Source organism: Corythoichthys intestinalis, chromosome 21 (genome assembly GCF_030265065.1).
Source record: "Corythoichthys intestinalis isolate RoL2023-P3 chromosome 21, ASM3026506v1, whole genome shotgun sequence".
Taxonomy (NCBI): Eukaryota; Metazoa; Chordata; class Actinopteri; order Syngnathiformes; family Syngnathidae; genus Corythoichthys; species Corythoichthys intestinalis.
Window position 1 is genome coordinate 9,134,358 of NC_080415.1, and position 20,297 is coordinate 9,154,654.

At 38.7% G+C, this 20,297-nt stretch overlaps 1 long non-coding RNA gene across 1 annotated transcript in view; it reads right to left on the reverse strand.

The window, feature by feature from the left end:
- Positions 1–1,835: 1,835 nt before the first annotated feature.
- LOC130909706 (uncharacterized) overlaps positions 1,836–20,297 on the reverse strand; it is a 28,244-nt gene continuing 9,782 nt past the window's right edge. Inside the window, exons 2-3 of the long non-coding RNA XR_009061788.1 lie at positions 2,017–2,134; positions 1,836–1,903 (exon numbers count right to left, since the gene is read on the reverse strand). This is a non-coding gene — a long non-coding RNA (uncharacterized LOC130909706). The remainder of the gene's footprint in view (positions 1,904–2,016; positions 2,135–20,297) is intronic.

The window sequence follows — 20,297 nt, forward strand, 5'->3', positions numbered from 1 at the left end:
AGAGCCTGGACGATACATTTGTTATATGGTGGTGGTGATTGGAAAGGTAAAATGAATATGGGACTTAAGACGAGGTAAGTTTGCAGGCCATTAAAAAAAAACAGCATGGAATGTGGCAAGAAACGGAACATCTTTTTAAATTTTTTTTAAAAAACTTTCCTCATTATGATAATATCAGCCGATAAAAGCATTTTGAAATGATATGAGCATTGTTTTTTTATTATCGGTTTTGGGCCAATATGCATGTTGCCTTTAAAGTGAAAGTCTTCCTTCTGCCTTTGTACAAGGGCTGGTCACAGCTTAGGAGAGCAGTTTTGCTTATTGACCATTAGATTTCTCCAAAGTAGGATGAATGAGATTTATTATGTAACCAGACCATTTTAATCCATGGTGAAAAAATTAAAGGAACTATAAATGATTGAAAAATAATGAATATGTTCACGACTGTATATATTGGTATCGGATTTTTGAAGTTGGACAATATCGGTTATCGGTTAAAAAGTCATTATCGGACAACTCTACAAAAAATGTTTCCAACTGCATTTAGCACAATGTTTGAATGTGATAAAAATGATTATCATATCATTTATTTTCAAAATGTTGTTTTTTTAAAGAATGGATACATTTTACAAAATAGCTGATACTATGTATTTTGACACAGTTCATCTACATGGGGATATTAATAGCAATTTACTTTGGTAATATCGGTCTTTTTCAAGCATGAGGTACCATTCTAAAGCACATTCAGGTTACAATTTTATCTTGTGTTGATTTGTGAGAGCAATATATTTCAGATTCCAGTTAATATAAACTTGTCTTTGCATCATGGCTGTCTGAAATGGCTGGAAATGGGACTCTGTCTCTTTAAGAATAATCTACATTCAGAGTCCAGCCATTTCTTTTTTTTTTCTTGTTTGAATTTTGAGTTTTTTTATTTTTAAAAAAATTGGGTCACGATGTGGACTCCCGTCATCTTCAGCTGGTTAGCAGCCAATCACAAGATACTGATACAAACAAATAACCATTCACCACTATATATCTTTTGTTCACCACTCTACATCTTTTGTGAAATCTTCTAAAATGCTTAGTTACTATGATTTGGAACTTCAACCTGGGATTTGATCATCATTTAGGTTTAATATACAGTATCGTGTCATTTTTTTGAATGAAAGAATGATAAAGCTTTAAGGGCAGTCAATTTGACCAACAGTAGAAGAGGCGGGTTAACCAAACATGAATGTTTCTGGAATACAGGTAGTCCCTGGGTTATGGCATACTCGATTTACGTGATTTCGACTTTACAACGCTGGAGTCTCGTCCACCATTTTGTCTTCAGTCGTTTTTTTCCTTTTTTAGTCGTGTAAACAGTACCTTATTGTACTTCACAGTATCTTATTTTTTTATTTTACTTTATTAATATGATGTGTTCCTTCCTCAGTAAGCGTGAAATTCTTCTGCTTGACAGAAAGGCAAACAAGGCAATTGTGGTTTTGATGCTATGTACTTCCAATTTGTAAAGCAGTCACAAACATATCTACACCTATGTTAAAAATGACACACATTTTAACAGTAAAACACTTGACACAAACCAAATGGTGTTTAAACGTCCATCTAGTCTGATCAATATGTACATTTAGTAGATTAAATTAGCCTGATTTGCCTCACAAATCCGCTATCTTAAATGCTACAAATGCTACCATATTTACAATTGTCATAGCAAATTGTGCACACATAACTCCGCAAACTGTAGCTTTAAACTTATTTACAATACATGCACAAACATTTATTACCTGAAACAACTTACAGCCTTACGTGGGCCAAACCAAAGCACAGCTGTCCTTTATCCATATGAGACGAGTCTGCTCCTCAGTCATACAAGGCGACCGTCCAGCCAGACCCAATGCTGCAACCAGAGGGCAGTATATCATCCATCATTAAACAAAATACAATATTTTTGGACTTTTTGGATAGTTATTTGGGGATTTAGGGGTACTTAAAGAGTTAAGTCCGACTTACGCTGAAATTCGGGTTACGTCGCCAGCGTAAGAACAGAACTCGTTCATAACCAGGTATAGTCGGAAGCTGGAGTTCCTGGAGAAAACTCACGTGACCAGTGAAAAATGCAAACAGATTCCTGTCATAGCAAAAAAAAAAAAACAAGTTTCGTTATCAGCCTCAAGTTTGTATTGTGAAAATGATTCGATGAAGTCCAGCCATTTCTAGCGAGGCGCGTTATCCTTTAGAAGTGTGAAAAGAAGAAACACTTTTGCATCCAAAAAAACATTTCTTCTTTAAGATTTTGGGAAAATAATTGGATTAAAAAGGTTTGTGTGTGTGTGTTTTTCCTTCCAACTTGTGGTCTTCCAAAGCGCTATGTGTTAGCTAAGCTGTAGCATGACCTGCAACGTGTCTTGACGGGAAGGGGTGATAAGAGGTGGGGCATGGGGGAGCAGCGGAGGAGCTTGGAGAAAGTGGTGGAGGTAGGTACCACCGGGCGTTTCAACAGCCCTCACCGGTAGACGAGAGATACAACAATTTCTCAGACATAGGTGAACGGATCAGAAAACCACTCCGACTTTGTTGACTATATAGCATGATTAAAAGCTCAAAAAAGGGAAATTTGCGTCAAACCTTCCCTTTAAAGGAGTTCATCCCTGGCAGTACGATTGAGTTGCATTATGTGAAAATATAGGATTGCCTGGAGCAATTACTTCTATAAAATGAGTGGTTGGGAAGTCCTGGCTGTTAGATTTACAGACCGAAAACAAGCCCAGTGTGACAAGAACTTGAAGCAAGTATGCTGAAGAGGAACAACATTCACAATCCTTAATCACCAAATTGGGAGTTATAAATTCACTTTTTTAAGAGGTTGTCAGCACTGCAGGGCATGCTAATAGTCCTTCTGCATTTACTGAATTATGGAAGATTTTTATTGTTTTATCTTCTTGTTCGTTTGTACTGTAGGCTACATGGCTCCAGATCCTTTATATCTAAATCAGATATTATCTCCTTATTTACATCCAAGTGTATTGTGGGAGCATATGTGTGGCCTTGCAACCAATGGCCCGTTACGTGTTCCCTCAGCAGCCGTGAAGAGGGAAACGACCTTTAATATGGCTCGCCTTCTCCCTCAGTCCATATTAATGTTAATCTATCAGACTTGGAGGCTCCCTCACCACACAACGCTTCCAATGTTCCTGGGGCCTTGGGGTGTATTCAGTGGCGTCAAACTAAGCACTCCTCTCTAAGGGTGGGGACTTGGAAAAAAAAAAAAAAAAAAAACTTATGCTACTGCACAACATGCAAGATGACCCCAAATAACCTTAAAAACTATTCAGAAGAGAAGCAAATATGTTTTGGCCATCAATATTAGTTACATATAGTACTTTTCTCATAATACCTACAAAGTGCCTTTAACAAGAATATCATACAGTACAACAGGTTGTTCGCAAAATTTTCCCATGTTAATGCATTGGCTGCCATTGAATGCGTGTGATAACCAATTTATTTTGACTGAGAGGGAGCGAATTAACGAATGTACTCAAACATGAGCATTTAAAGTCAGTCCTCCCAGTTTAAATAAATTAGACGTCTATCGTTGCCAATGGTTGATAATGAGTTAAAAATAATCATTTGTCAACAAGAATGTTCAAAAATATAGTGTTGCTGTTTTTATTTATAGGAATACTGCACTGAAATATTCAGTTTATGAAAGATTGGCCGCAAAAATAAACATTTATCCATTTCAAAATGTCTTGTTTTTCTCTTTAATGGTTGTATCATACATAAACTTGTCCAATAATGACGTTTTATCCCGATGTTGTCCAACGGCAAAAATCTGATACTGATATCAAAATGATACAGAAATATGTGGTCCTGGACTTTACATAAAATGAGTAAAAATGTTGGTAATTAAATTACAGGAATATTCACAAGTAAATCAAGTTTACACTAGTTACCCCCAGGGTCTTGAGTGGCCCACCTAGTGTTACTGACAGGACAATAATAGGAGTCTGGTAATTTGTAGCTTTGTAAAAAAAAAAATATTGTAACTAAAGCAACTTATGTAGCACATACTGTACCTATCAACCTTGGCCCAAGGTCACACTTATAAAACATTGTACAGTGGTATTAAAAAGTATCTCAACCATTTGGAATTTCTCACATTTCTGCATAAAATCACCATCAAATGTGATCTGATCTTTGTCAAAATCACACAGATGAAAAAACAGTGTCTGCTTTAACAAAAACAACCCAAACATTTATAGTTTTTCATATTTTAATGAGGATAATATGCAAACAATGTCAGAAGGGGGAAAAATAAGTAAGTTAACCATTACATTTAATATTTTTGTGCACCCCCCCCCCCCCCCCCCCCGCGCCTTACTTCTGTGATTTACATCTGTGTTTTCAAACATTGTCTTGTTGCGGCATCCATCCTCTTTTTAGCATCAACTGTCCGACAGACGGCCTCCGGTTTTCCTGCAAAACATCCTGATAAACTTTTGAATTGGTTCTTCCATTAATGATTACAAGTTGTCCAGGCCTTGAGGTAGTAAAACAGCCCCACATCATAATGCTCCCTCCAGCATGCTTCACCGAACGGATGAGGTGTTGATGTTGGTGAGCTGTTCCAGTTTTCCTCCACACATGACGATGTGTTACTCCCAAACAATTTAACTTTGGTTTCATCAGTCCACAAAATATTTTGCAAAAACTTATGTGGCGTGTCCAAGTGCCTTTTTGCGAACATTAAATGAGCAACAATGTTTTTTTTTTTTTAGACAGCAGTGGCTTCCTCCGTGGAGTCCTCCCATGAACACCATTCTTGGCCATAGTTTTACATATAGTTGATGTGTGCACAGAGATATTGGACTGTGCCAGTGATTTCTGTAAGTCTTTTTTTTTTTTCTTTCTGAGTATTCTGCGCTGAACTCTCGGCCTCATCTTTGGTAGACAGACACTCCTTGGAAGAAAAGCAACAGTGCCAAAATCTTTCCATTTGTAGACAACTTCTCTGACTGACGATTGATGAATATGCAGACTTTTAGAGAGGGTTTTGTATCCTTTCCAAGCTTTATACAAATCAACAATCCTTGATCGCAGGTCTTCCGACAACTCTTTTAACCGAGCCATGATGCACATCAGGCAATGCTTCTCATCAAGACAATTCTTACCGGGTGGGTGTTTTATAGTAGGCAGGGCAGCTTTTAACCACTTATCAGTGATTGGGCACACACCTGACCTAAATTGTTTGGTAAAAATTGGTTTCAACTGCTGTTTAAATTTCCTTAGGAAGAGGGTTCACTTACTTATTTTCCCCCTTCTGTCATTGTTTGCATGCTATCATCATTAAATAATGAAAACCAATAAATGTTTGGGTGGTTTTAGTTAAAGCAGACACTGTTTTCTAATCTGTGTGATTTTGACAAAGCTCAGATCAAATTTGATGGTGATTTTATGCAGAAATGTGAGAAATTCCAAAAGGTTCAGATACTTTTCATACCGCTGTAGTTATCCCCTAAACTTAAAACCAGAACAGGGGTGGTGCTAGCGTAGCGTAGCTTGTAGCTTGAGTTTTTTTTCCCCCGTATCATATTTACTTCATGCTGTATCCGTGAAAATTCGTGACTATCGCCACTATGCCACAGACCGGCCCACTTTATATCACGACATACCGTATTGAAATATTGTAATAATAATCGAGCTGTCAAATGATTAACATTTTTTATTCACGATTAATCGCATGCTGTCAACAGTAAACTTGTGATTACTGGCATTTTTTAAATTGCAAAAATTATATATTTTTAAATACAGCTATTAGCACAGGAGTTAACCAATGTGCTTACCTTACATCATTCCAATTCAAGCCTCATTAGAAACGAGAGAAGAGTTTTACTTTACACTTGTAAAGATAAATAAAAACATGAATTTTCCCCAAATAACTTGTAAAGAGGGAGTCACGGAGGAAGAGTGGTGAGCATGTCCCCTCAGAATTCTGAGATCAAGGGCTCAAGCATGGGTTCTTTGTGGAGTTACCATTTTATTTTTGGGGTACTATCGAAAATTGTATCTTTTATATTAGAATTACTTTTTAAATGCTCAGGAATCTTTTGCAGGTGTTTTGAATTACACATGTGGCAACTGTATACAAAACCGAAGCTTTTCATTGATTCAATTTTTTAAAGTTTGTGGTGATAATAAGCTGAAAAATCATCATAATCAGAAAAGTTACAAGGAACTGCTTTAGCTCAGCCATTACATGCAAATTGACATATGTAATTTTGTTGGCTTAATATTTTATGTTAAATTGCCAAAATAAAGCAACTTTTTCTTGATATTTTTCAAGGAGTACTGTAAAAAAAAATAAAAAAAATCAAGCAATAAAATTGACTGCACTGTAAAAAAAAGCTTAACAAGCTCAAAAACTCCAAAACGTAGTTGCTAAACTATCAGGTGCATAATGCATCCTACTGTACAAGAGTATCTGAAGGCGCACTGCTCTCACCGTTGGTTTTAATTGGTCAATATCTTGTTCACCTGCCTAATCTTGCTTGTACTCGTGTTGCTGCCTCTAGTCACACCCGTCGACGCGGGGGTTGGGGGGTGGTCAGGACCATAGGGGCCCCTGAATGACCCTTAATTTATTTTAGTTTACATTCACATTTCTATTTTATTTAAATCATTGTCCGATTAAATATGAATATTTTAATATTTTTGTACAATTCCCCCCCACCCACCCCCTCTGTCTTAGCAGAGAATGGTTTGACCCCGCTCAGGCGCACTCAAGGCTACACTACGTAGTGCCCTGAAGCGGGAAATTAAAATCTGTCATTGTAATAAACTCTAAACATGGCGAGTAGTCATACATCAGGTACACAGAAAAGAAAAGAAAACAAGAAAAGGAGATGAAGATCATAGAGGTGAACAAGAAAAAAATGAAGTTTTTAAAAGGGGGACAAGAAGACAGAGAATTAGGGCTACAGTTGGCTGTGGACAGTGATGTCGGTAAGTGAACAACAGCCGCTAACACTGAACACTTACATTCGCGATCACCGTGACCAAAGCCCAATTCGAGTCTGTCACCGGCCGCTTGTAGCTTATTGAGCTGTGGTATGACAAGACATGCTGCTCGCGTTGAGCCGAGGAGAGAGAAAGTGATGGGGGAATAGCGATATATGTTAGAATATGGGGAGCAGGCTGAACAGACTCGGGTCCAGCGACGTATTTTCTTGTCTATGCCAGTGACTGTAGCTGGAGGAGAGAGAGCCTTCAGTAAAATGAAAATAATAAAAAACTACCTATGGTCCACCATATCACAGGGCAGGCTTAACAACCTAGCCATGCTCTCCACTGAGCGTGAGCTTGCTCAAAAACTGGATTTCACTGATGCTTTAAAGACTTTGCTGTCAAAAAATCTAAGTGCATCACTGTTTGAGGGCTTGATAACCACAGGGATGTGGAGGGAGCAGGCACAGGATGTTTAGTTATACTGATTTGTTGCTTAGCAGGCAGGCATAGCACTCTCAATTGTATTGTATTGTAATGTAGCCTACATGGGACAATAACAACTGTCCATCTCAAATTAAATAATTTGAAAAATTTGTACTGTAATTGCTTGCAAAGCGTTAAAAGTACTGCGTATGTTGTCGTGACAGGGGTGGGGTGCGGAGGGCCCTATAATGGTCTCTTGTCCCCGGGCCCCTGCAAGTCTGTTGACAGCCCTGCCTCTAGTGCTCAATTATGGTACAATTGCTCGGGACTTATCGATTGTGCCGGAGGCATGAAAACGAGACTATCAATTCACAATGAGAAAAAAACAAAAGTAACGTAAAAACATAAAAGTAAATAAAATAGGAGTAAAAAGTACCACTTCATACTGTACTCAAGTAAAGTACAGATACATTAAATTGTACTTAAGTACCGTAACGAAGTACTCTTTCTTCGTTACATTCCAACACTGGCTTTGTATCGCAAATCATATCGCATCGAGAGGTACCCCAACAAACACAAGTTGTTTTTAAAAAAAAAAAAAAAAGCTAACAAAAACAGCCTGTTCCATTTCTCTGATGTGTGCAATTTCGAGTGACTGATGTGATTTGATTTGAGTAATCTGGCCAAGAAATGTGAGTTATCTATTTTCTTCATCTCGACCTCACCTGATTTTTAGTGAGTTCTAGTCGTAGTGAATATAAGACTGAAGTAGATAAAGGGGTTTGATAATAAAGTTATACGTAGGTTAGCATTGGTGGGAATATTAAACTAGAAGGGGATCTGATAATGCTTCAAATATCTGTAAAACCTGCACAATGACTTGCAGCTACATTTTGATGGAATATGGGATAATTAAGACGAGTATGTGACTTGGGAGGTCATTTGAAATAACTGGTCCTGGTACTGTTGGATGGGGGTAGAGCTGGTCAAAGGGATGAAGAGAATGGTTTGGGTCATTTGTGTAATCTCAGCGCAGATCTGACCACTTACTCCATGAGTTTGTGCTAAATGCAAGCTGGGAGTTGGACTTTTAAGGGAGTTTTGTGTTTTTTATTTGTGGTTGAGAGATCTTATCGAAATGTGTGGCGTAAATTGTTTGGACTGCTTTTCCTTTACCTGCAATTTTGTATTTTTCTTACTCTGCGTCATAGTGTTTAGTAGACCTCATTTGGAATTCACATTGGTTTTCCGTGCTCATAAATTAGTTTCTATATTTCCATGTCTTGTATTATGTGTCCTGCTTGGTTTTGGCCTGAATGACACTATAACAACATATGAGCGGTCACACTGGCAACTAAGATGGCGACATGATGTCCAAATTGACTGTTGTCAAAAACACCGCATTTTGGCAGTAAAGCAGATTGCCCATTAAAATTAGGTTTAATTAGCCTTTGCTGAAAAAGGAAAAAAAACAACAGCTGACATTAAGTAGTCTTGTTTGTTTGCTGCTCAGGCAGTTATGACTTATTCAACGAACGTTCATTCGCCCCTCCCAGTCAAAATGGATTGGACGTCTAGTACCGTCAGTGGCACCCAATGAGTTAAATAAGTGGTGCATAGACTTCATAATGATATGGACGGTTGAAGGAATTCGGCTTCCCAGCCAAGGGCCAGAACAGTGACAGCCGAACCAGTAGGCTTCCCGCTGCGCAAGCAAGTCGGCCGGAAAGCAAAACTCAGCGCGTCCACTCCAGCATTAACCCTCTGTACTGACTCCATTTTGAACGGTTTAAAGAAGGCTCACCGAAAACAGGTTGACAATTTATTCGTCGACAGTGATTAAAAAGCAAGGCAAAACAGACAACGAAGAAGCAACGCAGGATTCGCAAAACAACGGATACATCGGAATGTTCCCGAGAAGTGACAGTCGTTAGCTAAATGTTCAGTCTTTTGAAAGCTGCGGTGGAGTGGGCCGGACGGAAGGCGTGCCTGGGTGTTGTCTTTGGATAATCCTTCTGTGGCTTGTTTTGGTGGTCAAGTTCGTGTGTCAACTTTGATGGCTGGTTCGTGGTTACCACGGCTACTGAGGTGGGGGTTCGACATGCCTTGACGTCTAAGGCGCCGAGCTATCAACTTGTTGCCTTGGTAGGGTGAGGGTGTCCTGACCCCACCGAAGAGATGCTGACATATTTTCCTTTGCTTATCAGGCGAGGGCTGATAAGCTGGTCCACTTTACTGTGTCAAAGGGCATGGAGCTTGTATCTTTAAACTATGGTTAAATGTTTTACTATAATGAATGTGTTAGACTAATGCAAACAGTTATACGGTGTCTGTGAGAAAAGTAACTATCCACTTCATTGAGTATGGGGCTGATTAATAGGGAGCCTGCATTGTTGCCGTGGCCATCAAAGCTGACCGAGTGGAATCACAGACAAAGAGCTTTTTTCGTTGAAAATTGTTGTGAAAAAATGCTTAAATCCCTGGATTCTTTATAGATATGAACGTACTGTAAAACAGTCTCGATTCTTGGTTAAAAGCAAAAAAAAAAAAAAACATCCAGTTTGCATTTATTTTATGTAAATATATCAAAGTACGATGCTAGTCAGTAAGCAAATGTGGCGGCCGCCGTATGTAAACAGAGCTTTTCCAGTGAAAATCCTTGTGAATAAATGCTTAAATCCCTGAATTCTTTATAGATATGGACGTAAACCAGTTTTGATTCTTGGTTAAAAGCAAAAAAACGTGCATTTAAAGCATCTATTTTACGTAAATATGTTGAAGTACAATGCTAGTCTGTCAGTCAATGTGGCGGACGCCATATGTAAACAGAACTTTTCCAGTGAAAATTCTTGTGAATGAATGCTTAAATCCCTGAATTCTTTATAGATATGGACATAAAAGAGTCTCGGTTCTTGGTTAAAAGCAAAAAAAAAAAAAACGTGCAGGTAGCATTTATTGTACGTAAATATTGCGAAGTATAATGCCAATGCTGTAGCGGCTAATATCTCCCATTGATTTTTTTTCCACAAAAAATGCATCCATGGTACGAAAAATCTAATAATTACCTTGAATCCTCGAACAAATCACTCCTGAGACAATTCGTCCTGTTTGTATGCGGTACAGCATTCGTACTTTTTCAACATAAATCTGTTGTTGGATCGCTGCATGTGTCGCTGCGACTGGCTGCATATAACTGAAGTGGATTGTGGGATGGCCCCCTACTTGAAGGCGTGGCGCACATAAAGGTCGAATCTGACCCGTCAATATCATTATTAAGTCTATGAGTGTGGGGGGGGGGGGGGGGAATCATAATTCGCGCATGAAAGTGTTAAATAAGACAAAGGTCCTCATCCTGTGAAATGTATTTGACATGACTCAGCCTTGACACATCCTGACTCATATCCTCTACTTCAAGCCATTTCAGATTACACACACCTCCCTCTGAAGCCTGTATGCATAAAATATACGACGTATAGTATGTTTCGTTTATTCATTCTATACTGTTCAATTGGCTTGAATAACTAGCGTTCTCATTTCCATTGTAATGATTCCATCTCATACACTTTGGCCCAGGTGGTTCAATACATTAACTCTCATCTGCCATCACGCGGCACCTCCCGGCTGTGATGTTGTTGTCTGGTTGCCATGGAAACCCTCATGGAAGGTCCACCCCCTTCCTTTCCTCGCCATAACGGGGGCCCTAATCACCGTGCGCCTGCGACGGCCAGGAGCCGGCGGTTTGTTATGGCGTGTCGCCACCCTCGGCGAACCACATGGCCTCATATTTGTTTGAACAAGGCCCCCGGTGCCCGAGTGTTCTCTCACTGTGGTGGAGAAAAATAGAACGTAAATGGCTGTCAAAGCTCAGCTGTCACCAAGGGAGAAACTGCTCGAAAAGAGGAGCTGTGAAGGAAAAACACGAAACGGGGAAGGAAAGGCAGGGTTAAAATTGGAGGTTCGGGAAGATGTTAGAACTACAGAGGAAAAGGGAGTAAAGATGGTGAGGTGGGAGGAAATGAGGATGGACAGGGGGAGACAGTCCTTTGCTGGAGCAAAGAGGAGGAGTACTGCAAATGTGTGTCAGGAGGACAAGTGAAGTCTGTCACTGCTGAAGTAACAAGGACCACTCCTCTGTTTCCATGACTAATTGAAATCTTCCACTAGCCTGACAAGGCTGTTCTCATTTTTTACCACCAGTGTTGTTAATCTTACTTTAAAAAAGTAATTTGTTACAGTTACAAATTACTTTACCCAAAAAAGTAATTGAGTTAGTACTGAGTTACCTCATTGTAAAAGTAATTAGTTACTAACTGACATTACTTTTCATGTTCTACAATATATTACATTATACATTCTATAACATCTTTCACATCAATGATGTTTATAACTGATTGAATTGAACAGATTTTTTCATTCCAAAAAAATAAACATAGGTCACACATTTTACATTTTTTTTTTAAAACTTCACCTAATTTTTGGACTATAAGCCACTACTTTTTTCATTCATTTTGACTCTTGCAGCTTATAGTGCAGTGTGGCTTATTTGTTGATTTATTTGGGTTAATAAGTAACATTTTATTTGACAGTGGCGTCATAAGACTGTCATAATCAAGGCCAGCCCAGCCTATACACAGGTAATGCAGCTGCTTAGAGCCCCTGACCACTAGGGGGCCACCAATCTGGCAACCTCCTTTTATACGTTGTTAATAGAGCATTGTGAATAATGTGGCGCACATTGCCGTTTATCTATGCACACATCCATTTTCCTGTCATTACAATCTGGCAACCAGGGGAATGACGTAGAACCTGCTTTGTGATGATTGGTGCTCAAACTTGCTTGGAAAATACAGTAGATGCACGAATAGGTCGAAGAGAATTTATCCTTCTGGAGCAGAGAAACCAAAGAAGAAGAAAATCGGAGAAGAAAAGAAACAACAGTATCAGGTTAATAGAGCATGTTGTTGATGTTTTTGTTGTTGTGCAACACACTCCGACTTGAAAGTTGTTGTCAGCTGAGCTTGTCAATATGTCGTACTGGTAATTGCCATTAGCCACAGGGCGAAGGCCCGGAGCGAATCAAGTAAAGCTGGGCAAGTTGTCACCTGTCGGCAACGGCAAATGCACGGCTTCTGTTGATTGTAGTAAAACGAAAAATTGGCATAATATGCATTTGAAATGGTGGGTCAAAAATATGGACCCCTTGGCATTATTTTGCTTAGGGCCCCCTAATGGCCTGGGCAGGCCCTGGTCATAATTATGACATGACACTGTCATGGGCATTAATGAATGCTTATGACAGATGTCATTAAGTGTCATCTGGCTAATTTTGTGACTAACTCCATTAACTCCATTTTACTTACAGGGCTGGCCAAAAGTATTGACACCCCTGCAATTCTGTCAGATAATACTCAATTTCTCCCAGATCTTTGCAATTACATATGCTTTGGTAGTAATATCTTCATTTCTTTTGCTTGCAATGAAAAAACAAAAAAGAGAATCGAAAACAAAATTAAATCATTATCATTTTACACAAAACTCCAAAAATGGGCCGGACATAAATATTGGCACCCCTTTAGAAAAATCATGTGATGATTCTCTAATTTGTGTAATTAACAGCACCTGCTCTTACCTTTGGCACATAACAGGTGGTGGCGGTAACTTAAATCACACGTGCAGCTAGTTAAAATGGATTAAAGTTGACTCAAACTCTGTCCTGTGTCCTTGTGTGTACCACATTGACAGTGGAGAAAGGAAAAAAGACCGAAGAACTGTCTGAGGACTTGAGAAGAAAAATTGAGAGTTTAAGATGCTAAATGCTAATGCTAACAAGAACGCGAAGGCTATGCTACTGCTTATAACTACCTAGCTAATCATCATCGCGTTTGCAACTGCGTCATCACCATCTTCCCTCCTCCCGCTCTGCTCTCTCCCAGGCAGCTGTGACGAAATCAGACAACACTTCATTCAACCAAATTTTAGTAACGTGCCCCTTCACATCCTCAGTGACAGTAGCAGCGTTGCAAAGATGGGAGAAATCATTAATTAGATTAATCAGTAACTCATTCACTCCCAGCCATTTTCACTGGAGCAAGGCCCTTCGCTCCCGGCCATTTTACTGGATTTGACAGATTTTGCAAGGCCGACAGAAAATTCTGTTCAATTGCTATATAAACATGGAACCACCAAAAGAAAGATTAGACTCTCTTCTTTCAGCAGGAAAAAAAGTAAATTCATATCTTTTTTCATTCTTTAAAAATCAGCATTAGAAAATAGCTTAGTTTGAGCAATTTTACAAGCTTTTTGTGAAAGCATAAATTTCAAACATAACTTTGACTTTAACACAGCTATTTTTTGCTTTAGTTACATCCGAAACATCTGAATAATGTTTTCCTTTTACAAAATAACATAAACAACAAAACAAATAGAGCTTTTGATAGCAAAGTAACAATTTATTTACACATACCTAACTGAGATGACGCTGTTGTGGCCGCGACAGCCGGGTTAACTTTTTCCTCATCGCTGCCTGTCTCATAAAGATATTTTTTTTTTAGTCTTTGGGGGGTCTGCTCGGCGAGCAGCACGGACTCAACGACATCATCCGCTGCACTGGTCCCGGTCGTTCTGCTCGGTTGACCAGCGCCTGGCATCCCGGCTGTCCTCTCGGTTGTTCTCCTCGGTTGTCCGCCACCTGGCATCCTTCCGCCGACGCCCCGCCGTGTGGCTCGGCCGTTCGTTGCCGTTGAATCGGGTCGCGGGTCTTACCAAATGCGTTACTGCCCTCCAGTGGCCAGTTTTATTGCTTTAAAATGGATTTTCAGCTTTGTGCTTTGGAGCTCAGTTGAATCAGAACCCAAAGATGTCTCTTATGAAAAAAAAAAACGTAAAAGACGTATAAATACATCTTTGGGACACTGAAACAATTAAAAATAGAATGTATACGTTTTTGGGAGCAAATGAGCTAATGAAAAAAAAATAACGCCGTTAGAAACTTATTATTCACAACACTGTCGACCACCAATCATTTTTCTTCTTCTTCTCCAGATAATGAAAACATGTAAGCCTGAATGACCAAATGAAGATTTAATAGTTGATCCTTAAAACTGTTTAGAAATCCTTGCCACAGGAATAAAATGGTTTCGGATGCTGATTAATGAGTTCCTCTTCTACCGTAGACCTGTGTGCTCAAACAGTAATCAATCACCTTATCATTCCATATTTTAACATATGCACTGGCCCATACCATATGGATTTTAGGAATAATATACTCATTGAGCAAAGGCAATATTTAATGATTGATATTATTTCAATAACTGCTTGGCTTGGCATACAGAGACGGTCTTTATTGCATTTTGAAACTCACAAGAAAAACACTGTTTCACCCAGTTGAATCATTTTTTGAGTAATCCTGCTTACAAATGGAATTAAAGGAGAAATTCACAGAAAAAATAACGCCAAGTTATTAAAAATACACAATGAAATCTTCCATAATCCAAACCTGTTTTGAAATAAAACAGTGGCATAGTGTTTTATTGGCATTTATTTATCAGTCTCATGGGTCGTAGGTTACAATTGAAAATTCAAATGTCGCAATCGGGTAATCTCGGCAATTTCTGGAGATTATGTCTCGAGCGGGAGCCAGATGTAGAAAGTCTGTCGACTTGTGTGCATCCCTCGTTGAGCTTTCTGCCACAAAATATGTGTTTCAGATAAAGTAAGATTTTACTATTACAAATCCATGTCAAATGTGCCACATTTGAGCCACTTCCATGTTTGAAGATTCTTTCTAAAACTTGCAACAGTCATGAAAGTTGGTTGTTCTCATGAACCGATGTAGATGTTGCTCCATATTTTGTCAATATCAATGTTTCTGTTTTGTAAATATCATGTATGTCTCTGTATGTTTTGCAAATATGAATGTGTGCTTTGTACAAAAAAATCAATGTATATCGTGGATGTCTTGTTTCTATATCACTATATTTTTTCACTTTTGAATATCATGTGAAATGTTGTCTATATCAGAGGTCAGCAACCTTTAAGACTCATAGAGCCATTTCGCCCCAGTTTTGGCAAGATAGCCATCGCCGGGAGGCGCAAGCACATATTGACGTTTAAACTGATTGCGTCAGGTCGATTGTGTATGTAAGTGTACATATTTTGACATAACAAAATATTTTAGCCTCCTAAAACCATTTGGTATATCATAAAGTCTTTGCACCCGTGAATAGAGTAAAGACTTGTTTGTTTGAGCTTGTGAATTAATGACTTGCTTGAGTCTCCTGTTAAGACACAAAACAGTAATCCTGACTTGATCTGCCTATTTAAGGGAAGTTAAACTCCTTCGTTAAATCTCGCAAGTCCTACAATAAATTTTAAGCAAATATTCATTTATTTTTCATTTATTTAGTATAAAACTGAGCCGAATCAGGAGGTTCAAAGAGCTGCATGTGGCTCCAGAGCCACGGGTTGCTGACCCCTGGTTTATTTTAACATAGATGTTTGGCCTTTTGGTGTTATGCAAGATCTCCCCTTCCATCCGACTCTGTGGCTGGCTTAAAGCACATTGGATTAATGGTTTGCATTCATGGTATTCTCTCATAAGAAACTCCCTGATCATAGAATAGCATAGTCCTTATTTCTCAATGCCATGATGTACAAATATTATAAATTATATTATAAAGGATCATATACGATACTAAATATCGAACATTTACATATCTTGAATGTTAAGCTCCTGACTATCCGGACCCCTGGCTGGATAGACGTCCTCGCTGCTACCCCCGTCTCATCTGGCTAGATGGACCTCTTCTTGCTCCTTTACTCCACTGCATTTTTACGGACTGTAACTTCGCCTGCTAATTCCCCTTAGCAGTTCTGGGGTTCCTGTCTATCCGTCCTGGGAGTGGATCTCTCCTGACTGTGGTACTCCCCGAGGTTTCTCATTTTTCTCCCAATTGACTCTGGAGTTTTTGGAGTTTTTCCTTGCCGGCATGGAGGGTCTTAAGGATAGGGGATACCCAGGACTTGAAATGTATCTATTCATCTTTGTTGCTTCATTTCTAATTGTGTATCATATTGCCTCTGCAAAGCCCCTTGAGACATCTGTTGTGATTTAGGGCTATACAAATAAAATTGAATTGAAATTGAATTAAGCTCCTGAGACCCAAGTTGTTGTTTTTTTTAATTGTTTTTAAATTTTTGTTTTTTGCAATGTATTTTTCCAAGGGTGGCCAAGTCTAGTCCTTGTGAGCCTCAATCCAGCCTGTTTTCCCTCCTTTAACATGCATGAATCAAATAATCAGGGTCTCCGAAAGAGGTTGAAAGTTTTTAAGAGATGAGAACAAATTTCCAGAATGTAGATATGCTCAACTTCACCATCAACGATCGTGTCGTCTGCTGAAGATTCTGTCTCCGGCTCATACATGTGTGGTGCAGCAATGTTGGGAAGAGTTCCACGGTCTTCAAGCACATAAATCGTCCTCAAAACCAGCTTCCACGAAAACATTTTCACTTAATTCAATGTCTGAATCGCTGAAGAAAAACGAGTTGTCTGACAAACCGCTGTCTGTAGTGATTGTATGTTCTGTTGCATAAATACGAACAGCTGTTAGCAAACAATGTTTAGCTGCGCTGTTTATTTGGCCGAGTGTCTTCGGAACTCCTGCGGCGTGGGCAAGTACAGTGCTGGCCAAAAGTATTGGCCCCCCTGTAATTCTGTCAGATAATGCTCAAATTCTCCCAGAAAATGATTGCAATTACAAATGCTTTGGTAATAATATCTTCATTTATTTTTGTTTTGCAATGAAAAAACACAAAAGAGAATGAAAAAAAACTAAATCATTATTAGGGCTGTCAAAATTATTGCGTTAACGGGTGGTAATTAATTTGTTTAACTATTCACGCTAAAATATTTAACGCATTTAACCCTCGTGCGGAATTTACATATTTTGTAATGTTTCTGATGCTTTCTTCTTTTACATCAAAGAGTAAGCATAGAAATAAAAACACTAGGGATCTGAAAATTCCCCCGGATTGCTAAAAAGGGCAGACGTTCAAAATGAAACAGTGCCGTCATTTCTAAACTGTTGCATTAAGTGGCTAGAGAAATTGAGTACGTATGAGTTCAAATTACATAATATGTAACCATTGACTACCATTATAATACATAATTTTTGATATATTGTAAACCTGATGTAATTCATTGCAATTTCCGTGATTTTTGCATGAATCTATTCAAAGGCGGTCAAATAATGTGCGTGTCGTGCTTTGAGTGTGTTTGGACCACTAAACCAACAGGTGGAGCCATAGACCAATTAGTGATTTTCCTTGCAATCCAACGCAAACATTGGTGCTCTTCTTTCTCTCCGCGACTGCTTGCTGCAGTACTGCTTGGTCACACATGACCATGAATGGTCGTGCATGCTCGTGCACGCTCGTACGTGCACGTGCACGCACGATCCTGCACGCGCGCTACTTGCAGGAAGATTGAACTGCATAAGTATATTGACGGAAGTTTAGTGTCATTTGAAATCGTGGGGTTGTGTGAGTGTGTGCACACTCAAGTTGCAAGTTTTGTTTGAAACCCTGCAATTTCATTGGTCAAAACACCAGCCGCCGTTTCTAACATCAAAGGTGAACATGTTGGAAAGGCAGAGATCAAAGCCCAAAAAAAGGGACAGGAAAAAAAGTACTTCCTTGAATCTCAAATGTTATCGGTCCAGCGTTCGAATTTTGTTTTAAACTTATTGGCTCGTGAACTTTTCAGTCAAGTATATAAAAGAGTCGACCGTGGGAACATTGTCCCAACTGACTCAGGCAGGATGGAGCGAAGATTCACAGCGGAGAAAGCGATGAACAGAATTTATGTCAATGGAACAACTAACAAACAATAACAAATAATAACAAATAATAACTAACTACTGCAACTACTAACTTTCAACGAACAACAACAACAATAATTACAACTACTAACTTTTTTTTTTTTTTAACAGTTCCAACATAGTCTTTGTGTGCTTGTTGCATATAGCAACCTCACATGGGTTAAAACCCCATCACGTCATCGGGAAAAAACAAATCAAAGGCAGTGATGGGGCTGCTGCAAGCATTATTCATAACATCCTTCCTTCGAACACGATGATTGTGATGTGTTTGTATGATGTACTGCAAAAATGCCTCAAGGTGTCGCTATGTACCTTGTTATGAATAATATTTGCAGCAGCCCCATCACTGCCTTTGATTTGTTTTTTTGTCCCCCGATGACGTGATGAACGTCATGGGGCAGAGGGGGGTTAATAAATGAATAAAAAACTACATATGTATGGATAGCTGAGACGCTAATGAACATTTTGAGTTGTTGAAAGAAAAAAGATATTCAAAAATGACTTATTTATCACACCTCAAAGTAGCCTTACATATTATGTAAAACAACGCGAGAGGGGCGTTTTCAGTAAAAACTGTCATTGTCAAAAAAAAATTGTCATGCATAGAAAATTTTGTTGTTATAACTTATTGCCTCATTCAAAGCTCTAATTATGTCAAATGAAGTATTATTATTATTATTTTATTTATATATACACAGCACAGTTTTCTCCAAAGTCCTTCTATGGGCTTGTGTTGTCCTAAGCGGGGAGGGGGATAAATAAATAAAAACTACATATGTATGGATAGCTATGAGCCCAATGAACATTTTGAGTTGCTGAAAGAAAAAAAAATATTCAAAAATGACCTAGTTATCACACCTCAAAGTAGCCTTACATATTATGTAAAATAACGCGAGAGGGGTAAAAACAATAACATCGCACAAGGGTTAATGCACATGCCCTGCTCAAACAGATTAAAATGACAGCACAGTGTAATGTCCACTTGTTACTTGTGTTTTTTGGTGTTTTTTCGCCCTCTGCTGGCGCTTGGGTGCGACTGATTTTATGGGTTTCAGCACCACATGAGCATTGTGTAAATATTGACATCAACAATGGCGAGCTACTAGTTTAGTTTTTGATTGAAAATTTTACAAATTTATTAAAACGAAAACATTAAGAGGGGTTTTGATATAAGATTTCTATAACTTGCACAAACATTTATCTTTTAAGAACTAAAATTCTTTCTATCCATGGATCGCTTTAACAGAATGTTAATAATGTTAATGCCATCTTGTTGATTTATTGTTATAATAAACAAATACAGTACTTATGTACCATATGTTGAATGTATATATCAGTCTTGTGTCTTATCTTTCCATTCCAACAATAAGTTACAGAAAAATATGGCATATTTTATAGATGTTTTAATTGCGATTATTTACGATCAATTAATTTTTAAGCTGTAATTAACTCGATTAAAAATTTTAATCGTTTGACAGCCCTCATCATTATCATTTTACACAAAACTCCAAAAATTGGCCAGTATTGGTACTCTTTGAAAAATCATGTGATCATTCTGTAATTTGTGAAATTAACAGCACCTGTTACTTCCCTGTGGCACATATCAGGTGGCGGCAATAACTAAATCACACTTGCAGCCAGTTAAAATGAATTAAAGTTGACTCAACCTCTGTCTTTGTGTGTACCACATTGAGCATGGAGAAAAGAAAGAAGACCAAAGAACTGTCCGAGGACTTAAGAAGCAAAATTGTGAGGAAGCATTGGCAATCTCAAGGCTACAAGTCCATCCAGAAATTTCCTGTGTCTACCGTACGCAGTGTCATCAATAAGTAAAAAGCCCATGGCACTGTGGCTAACCTCCCTAGATCTGGACGGGGGGAAAAAATTGACAAGCTATTCCAACGAAAGATTGTGTGGATGGTGGATAAAGAACCTCGACTAACATCCAAAGAAGTTCAAGCTGTCTTGCAGTCCGAGGGTAGAAAA